At 40.4% G+C, this 7,880-nt stretch overlaps 1 long non-coding RNA gene across 1 annotated transcript; it reads right to left on the bottom strand.

Annotated features, from left to right (window-relative positions):
• On the bottom strand, positions 2,585 to 4,660 carry LOC109709690. The gene is made up of 6 exons (XR_002216193.1): positions 4,450 to 4,660; positions 4,126 to 4,375; positions 3,916 to 4,030; positions 3,734 to 3,844; positions 3,584 to 3,644; positions 2,585 to 2,606 (listed from the first exon to the last, which is right to left on the bottom strand). It is a non-coding gene; the product is annotated as an uncharacterized LOC109709690 (long non-coding RNA).

Genomic DNA, 7,880 nt, shown 5'->3' with positions numbered 1-7,880 from the left:
ACCAAATACCAATAATGGGAATGATTTATTTCGATTCCGATTTAGATGATGAACCAAACAGAATTAGGTAACGCGTCATTCCGATTCCGGTTCCTGCTTATTTCGATTCCGATTCTGATTCCGATTCCAACTTCGAACCAAACACGCCCTTAGTGTATTAATTATTTTAGTTAGTTGTATTTGATTATTATTGTTGTTTATGAAAATAATTAAAAAAAATTTCTATTTTTGTTGGGTAGCTTAATTTTATATGGTTTGTTAAGAAGTTAATTTATTTATCATTAATTTTTGCTAAAAAATACAAGAAAAAAGATATATTTGATGGTGTTACCAATTGCTAGGCTAGAAACCGAATGCAGGATGATGTTGACTGAATCAAGGCGTCGACCAAGTCAGGTTCTTCGGAATGCGAGTCAGCTCCTAGAATGACCCTTGATGCGCTACTAGCAAACCAAGCGACTCGATTGAAGAAGGATCAGGTCAACCGGGTTCTTTCGCAACTATTCACAATTGACCCAAAAAGCAAGCTCCACTGAAAAAAAGATACAATTATTTCTTTTTTTCATTATTTCAAGATATATTATAACAAATCTAAATTTTTAAAATACAAATTCAGATATAACATCAAATATCTATATACATATTTTATATAATGTAAATTAAATTCGGGTTCGGGTCAACTTTAGGTCGGGTTTGGGTTTGAGTCGAGTACAGTCAAAATCCATATCCAAATCCATATCCACTAGGTTTTTGTTTTTGATATCCATATCCCAAACCATATCCGTTTATCATCGGGCAAAACCGCTCCATTCGGGTTTAGGTTCGGATAAAATTTTCGGTATCCAAAGCCATTAACATCCCTATCTCTTGCTTGTGTGAAGGACCCCCTTTCACAGGCACATTTTTTTTCTATTTATAGCGATATCTCCTCCCACCTGCCATTATTGATTTAATCTCATCGTCGGGATTTCTTCAACTACGTCCCTCTTTCCTCAGGTTACGCTTTCGCTGATCCTTCGCTGGTCACGAAATCCTTTCTCCAAGTCTTAAATTGCTCCCGCCTAAACCGATCTTCTATTTTAGGCGTACTCTTTTCGACTCCGGGTGTACTGTTTGTCGCTTTTTGTCTCGCTTCTTTCGTTTTGCTTATACTATTTTACCACATGGAGCTATTTTTATGGCATCAAAAATGTCCCCTGACGGTCTCTAGATCAACCGTTTCGAATGACTGACGTTGCACTATCAGCGGCCGTGATCAGACACCACGGGTTCAGTGGTTGAGATTCACCGTCCCTTGCGATCACATCATTTTTCCCATTTGGCAGCCTCGATTAGCCATACCTTTGGTCATTTCGCACTTGATTTCGTTCTTCAACAGATATGATTTTTATACTCTTTCGTCTTATCTAGGGGATTAATTAGGGCATTTAATAGTTGCCATCATCTCGTCATCATCAAAATTCATTTCAAAACTCTCTTCGACATACAATTTCATTTTCCTTGCTTTTCTTCTCGACTCTTCCACTTCGACTCCCCTTCTTCAACTCTTTCTCCCTTCCAGAGTCTTTCTTCTCCAATGGCTCGAATTCTTCCTCTTCTCCCTTCTTCCAATGTCGACTTTCGTCTTTTGAAACCATCTATGGTCGACCCCTCTTGCTTCGTCCTTGGTCCTTCCTTCGTGGGGCCGCCTAAGGACAATGTCTTTTCTTTTTCCACGGAAAAGCTTTCCCTGATGGCGGACATCGTCCATCTACATTCTTGATCTTCTTCAAAATCATTAAAAAAAAAGCCTCTATACCTGGCCCAGCATCTCGGAAGTATACTTAGCCTGGTTAGATCGAGTCGAAGGATCCTTTATTGCTTTATGGCACAACGTCAGGATTTACAACGCCATCCAACTTTCAAGGATTCCTCTCTAAGCCAACAACCTTCGACATAGGATCGAGTCAAAGGATCCTTTATGTTTTTTAACCTCTACTTTGAATACTTTTCTTTTTTGGTCGGGGGTTTTTCACTATGACCCTCTTCGATGTGATGGCGATCCTCGGTCTCCTCCCACATGGCACCATTCTATCCATGACCTATAACCCTGATAGCGTGACAAAGTTCGAGGCTCTTCTGGATTTGAAAGCGGACCTAGCCTATACCAAATTCATGCAGTGATTTGCGGGTCAGGCCCTTGTCACGCCCGGGTACCAGCAGAAGCATACCCGATACGTGCACAGACCCGTCATATACCTGCAGTATATAAGACACCTACAAAAACCATGTCAGGCAAGGAATGATCATAAAGAGATCCTATCATGATATCAGAGCAAAGTGTATAGCAACAGTACTACTAACAAGAGAAAGTAAGCGCAAGCTCTAAAAATCTCAACAAGAGTTTAAAATTCACAACAGAAAATGTAACATTCTAAACCAATATATACATCACGGTTGCCCCAAAAGAGCTATAAACAACGGTAGCCTCTCTATATACTAGTGTACATCACCCTCGATAGTCCAAAATCAAGCAGCGAGGTGATCACCTAGCTGGACTTCACGCTATGTCTAGCTAGACGCGACTCCCTTGCCGCGATCCCTAGCCTCTCCCGCAGTGGATGGTTCTGTAAAAACAACAACCAAGAGGGCATGAGAACTATTAAACAATAGTTCCCAGTGGGTAAGCCGCCAGCCTCGGCGAATTACACCACTAGGTTCAAGGTGTATACGTACTAAATGAAAAGTAAGAATAGTTATTACATGATATATCTACAATGCCAATTGGCAATAAGCAGGTAACTATACTTTCAAATGTAAATGTATCAACTATTTAGAAGCAAGTGTAACAAGGCAAGTGTAGCAATTACTGTAAGCGTGAACATGTAAGTACTGTACACTATAAATGGCAATCATTCATTGCTATCATTTGGTAATTTAATTTGATTCATAAGGACCTACACTAGGTAGTCCAGCTTGCGCCGCGCCTAATGGCCCCGTGGTAGTATAAACTCCCCACGGCAATCCATTTCGGCATCCAATCCCGCACGGGCGAGTAATCTGTTGCGTAGGCCAACTCCGGAGTGCCGGCTTGTGGGGAGCGACCCACACAAGCGTGTGCGAATGAGCACAATGGCAAGCAAGCGTAGTCCATAGTCTAACAATTCTCAATCATCATGTCTTAACATGCAATGTTCTCACTCTCGATCCATTGATCGGAATCTCAATATAATGAATAATGAAATTGCTAGCAGCCACTAGATTAGTAAGCACATAAAAGTGATGCTAATTTACATATTGCATTAGAAACTTTTCACTATCAATGTACTATCAATAGAGTCACAAAGGAATGTCCTTATTCTCCACTTTATAGGAGCATAATAGAAATGTCATTAGCTATTCAACTGAATTGAACATTAATACTTTTATGCATAAGTTCTCTTTACTTCATAGAGGTTTCATTTCAAATATATCAAACACTGTGGTTGTGGCATTCCATGTCCTTTATCAATTACATAATCACACAAGTGCACATATTTACTAATTCTATAGTATCATATAGAACATAGGGAAGCTTCACTTTCTCTGGTAAGGTCAAACCCACCTATTAGTCCACAACCCTTGTCGAACTCACACTCGCAAGAAATCCGGTGCCTTTAAGTTCCCTATAAGCAAATCAAAATCAGCTAAGTGCTGAATTTAGACGTCTCTAACAACACTTCATTTATATATCGAAAATGAAGCAATTTCTTACCTAGATTGAGATAAAAATCAAGCCTACTCTTCAATCCAGGTAAAAGCACCTAGTACTAAGCTCGATCCTGCCCAAACGAGTCCCGAAATTCAGCTCAACTGGGTCTCAATCCTGTTGAAAAATAAGTATCAAAATCGCATAGAAACTACTACCAAAACGTCCAATTTCGACAAAATTCTCACTTTGTACAAGGTTATAACTTGAACCCCTGTTTGGTCCAGTTTAGTACATCGAGTTTAACCTCTGAGAGCTCCCAAATATCAGCCAAGGATAATCCGAGGGTCGGTCGCAACTTTGCTGCGAACAATCACCAAAATGGCATCAAAACACTTATACCATTAGATAGTATAGTTGGAACCTTAATCAGTTTTCTAACTGAAAATTCCGCTTACCACTAGCTGAAACACCTTCCAAACCAGTTCCCAAGGTCACAAACTTAGCTCAAAGTGATTCTCACAGTTGCTGCCAGCCAACAACTCAAATCGGCATCAATACACTTGATTAAACCTCGTATAGTTCAAAATAGAGTCAAAAGTTAACTAATTACTTTGCCAAGCCTTAATTCAGTTTTTCCTGGACTAAAGGGGAGAAATCACAGCTAGATAACTCCTCTCTAGCTGCTGGAATCCCCTTCCAACTCAGCTGAAAGCAAAGAAACCAAAGCAACTCAAAATCCAATACTAAACTTCAAACTAGAGAAATCTTAAGCAATATACCTATCAAAAGCTGCAACTCGGCTTTCCCTGGTGATAGGATCACAGAAATTCTGTAAGGTTCCTCCTTCCCACGATCCAAGGACTCCCCTCAAGTCTCCAAACCAGCAAACGTCGAGCGAGGCGCAAAATAAGCTCGAATCGGCGATTTCTACTCAAAGAGAGAGAAACCCTAGAGAGAGAAAGTGAGATAGGTGCAAAACCTTTCCTCTGAGCTCTAACATCTTCCAAATAGCTCCAGGGGTCGTGCTGGCCAGATAAAGATAGGTATTAGAAGTGAAATTACCAAAATAGCCTTGCTGCCACGTATTTGTCATTGTGTATCGGTACACAATGATGACTATACCGGTACACAATGCAGAAAATGCTGAATTTTGCCAGAACAATGCACTTTCTTACTTCCAGCCATCCAATCACTCCCTAACCTGTCCAACAACTTCTCTAAACCCTTTAGAAGATGTAGGGTAGTTCCATTTATCATCCCCACACTCGAACTTCGCAATTTTGCTAAAGTTCAGTGTACTACACCCCTACTCCAATAATTAGGAAGAAGTATAGCACTTTCCTCCTCTACTTGCTCTGTCATAATCTCTTTTGCACTCGATCACAAAAGATCAATTGGAACCTCATCCCTATCGCCATAGCACTGGCCCGCGACAAAAAGTTGACTCTCAGCTCGTGTTTTCTCTCGTTTCTTTACCTGGTGTAATGTACCGAATTTTAATATAAAAGTAAATATAAATAAAAATAGTGTAAGATACTTTTTTATTGGACTTAAAGAAGTAAAATATAAGTCGGGAATGACTTGTGCTGAAATCGGAACGGAAATAGAAAATTTAGAATTTCTTTAAGAAACAGTTGTTATTTTAGCAGAAAATACACAGTGTTAGAAAATTATGAAAATTGGAGAATATGTCAGAATTATTTTTATGAGGCTAGATTTAAAGTTTCATGTCATTCTGACACCCGGAAGGTGGAAAATAAAATCCGACTGCTATCTGCTAGAGATTTCAGTTCGGTAGAGCTTTCGATGACCAAAAATGGTCGAAACTGAAAGATTGAAATTTTTTTGTACTTATTAAGTAAAACCGAGCCTGACTGTCAAATTTGAGCGCAAACGGACATTCAGAAGGGCTCCGGTGAAAAGTATCAGATTCTGAAAGCTAAACTGCTGGTTGTAATAGTATTTTGAGGGGCTAATTGTATATAAGAGGACTTCTTGTCTTCTTTTTCCTCCTCAGCCGTGCACCACACAGCACACACACGCACACATGGTGAGGGAGAGAGAAACCCTCCCTTTCTCTCTCTAGATATCTCTTTCCTCTCTCTAGATCTCTCTCTTAAATCCGCGGCGTTGGCGGAGAGCGAGCTTGGGAACGCATTGGGAGCGTCGGATCGGACCTTCGCGCGCCCGGTTGAGCGGCGTGCTTCCGTCTCGGCGTTCACATTTTGGTAAGATTTTGGGATTTGGTTTAATCCTTATGCTTAAGTGTTCTAGTAGCCTCTAAAGTAGTTCAAGCATGTTTCTCCATGAGATTTTTAGGTTAATTGGAGAATAAGTTCATGCTAGGTTTAAATGTGGGTTTTGGATATTAGAAGGTTTTGATCTCAATTAACCCCATAATTCTCTAATTGAAGGTTAGATAGGAGACCTTGAAGACCCTAGGTCGCGAATCGGCTTGCGGTTGGTGGTCGGTTGCAAGCTCGGGTTGAACCAGACCACATGTGCCGTGGGAGGCCGATTGCAAGTGACTACAAGCAATCGGAGAGCAATATTAGGTGGGTTGTGCTTCACCGAAGTGATTAGGTCACTTCCAAGTCAAAGTGAAGTATGATTGTTGTTGATGCATGTGTAGTTGGTAGGTTGTACATGGTAATATGAATGCGTAAATCATATTATACTTGATGTTGTTACCTACCATGCGAGGTTATGTAAGTGCATGAAGTAGAGGCTAATGAATGCATAAGATGTATACTAATGAATGCAAGAGCTAAATGCCAAATGAGTATGTAAGACATATGCTAAATAAATGCATGAGTTAAATGTTAAACAACCTGAGCTAGATGCATGATTTAGAAATGAATGCATGATTAAGATGCTAATAAAGAATGCATGAGATATGTGCTAAGTAAGAATGCATGAGTTGTATGTTAAAGTGTATATCGACTATCATTTTGAGAAGAACATAGGCATGTGCTTGAGATGCTAAAGCATATAGGCATGATGACATGAATGTGAACTAAGATAGATAAACTCTAAGAAGAGTAAAGAACTCGACAAGTGTGGCATGTCAAGTATGATTTCCAAGTATGGACAACTAGAAAAATAAGAACACGAGTGACATTCAACCTAGTGTCATGGAACATAGGTGAATTATGAGCGGCATTGAACCTAGAGTCAAATGAACCTAGGTAGTAAAGAACATGGAACCTAGTGTTAATGAACCTAGGCTATGAGCATGATAACATTGGACCTAATGTATTAAACCTTAGGTTGAGAAATGGCTTGAACCTAAATAGGTCAACACTATAGGGTATAAGACCAACCCTAGAGATGTGAATGTGGAATCCGGAATTCCTAGGAATGAAGGCTGCTAGTGCAGCGGATAAGACTTGCGACCGAGCGCAAGTGAATCAGAACTGTGGGTATGTTGGTTCTCCTCGCCCGACAGTGATTCAACGGGTATGTTGGTTCTCCTCGCCCGGTAAGTGGAATGGCAAATGAGATATAACTGCGGGTACGTTGGTTCTCCTCGCCCGGCAGTGATTCAACAGGTATGTTGGTTCTCCTCGCCTGGTATGCCATGAGAATAGGGAAGCGGGTATATTGGTTCTCCTCCCCCGTAGGTCCGTTGAGCCACTTGTGGTCCGGGGTTCGACGGTATATCCTCACCCTGTGAGCAGACCTATAGTCGAGAGGATTTAAGGCTGAGGTACATGTGAGACTTCCTTCGCCTCGAGCCTGACAGAGTCCGGACTATCTGCGGTGGATTGACTCAAGACCGAGTCGAGTGGCATAGTTGGCTAAGGTAAAAGTAACCTTAGGAAAGAGTGGCAAATGTGTATAATATGGCTAAGGTGTGAGTACTCTTAGTACAGAATAAAGAATAAAGAACGGCTAATGCTAAAGTATAGCAATAATAAAGAAGGGCTAAGAATTAAGAACGGCTAGTAATAAGTAATGGCTAGTGTTAAAGAACGGCTAGCGATAAAGAATGACTAGTAATCAAGAACGAATAATAATAAAGAATGACAAATGGTAAAGAGTATAATCAATTAATCTACTTGCATAAGTTGCATGATTCGCATGTTGCATATTGTGAGGCATGAATATGATAATTGTTAGTTGCATAAATTATATATATCTGTGCATATTTGTTGGACTAACATGTTTGCAGTGCCTCCTTTGGACTTGGTGGGTCGAGCTCTTCCTT

Source organism: Ananas comosus, linkage group 4 (genome assembly GCF_001540865.1).
Source record: "Ananas comosus cultivar F153 linkage group 4, ASM154086v1, whole genome shotgun sequence".
In the NCBI taxonomy this organism is placed as follows: Eukaryota; Viridiplantae; Streptophyta; class Magnoliopsida; order Poales; family Bromeliaceae; genus Ananas; species Ananas comosus.
The sequence above is the reverse complement of the archived record's forward strand: the minus strand, read 5'-3'. Positions and strand labels throughout refer to the sequence as shown.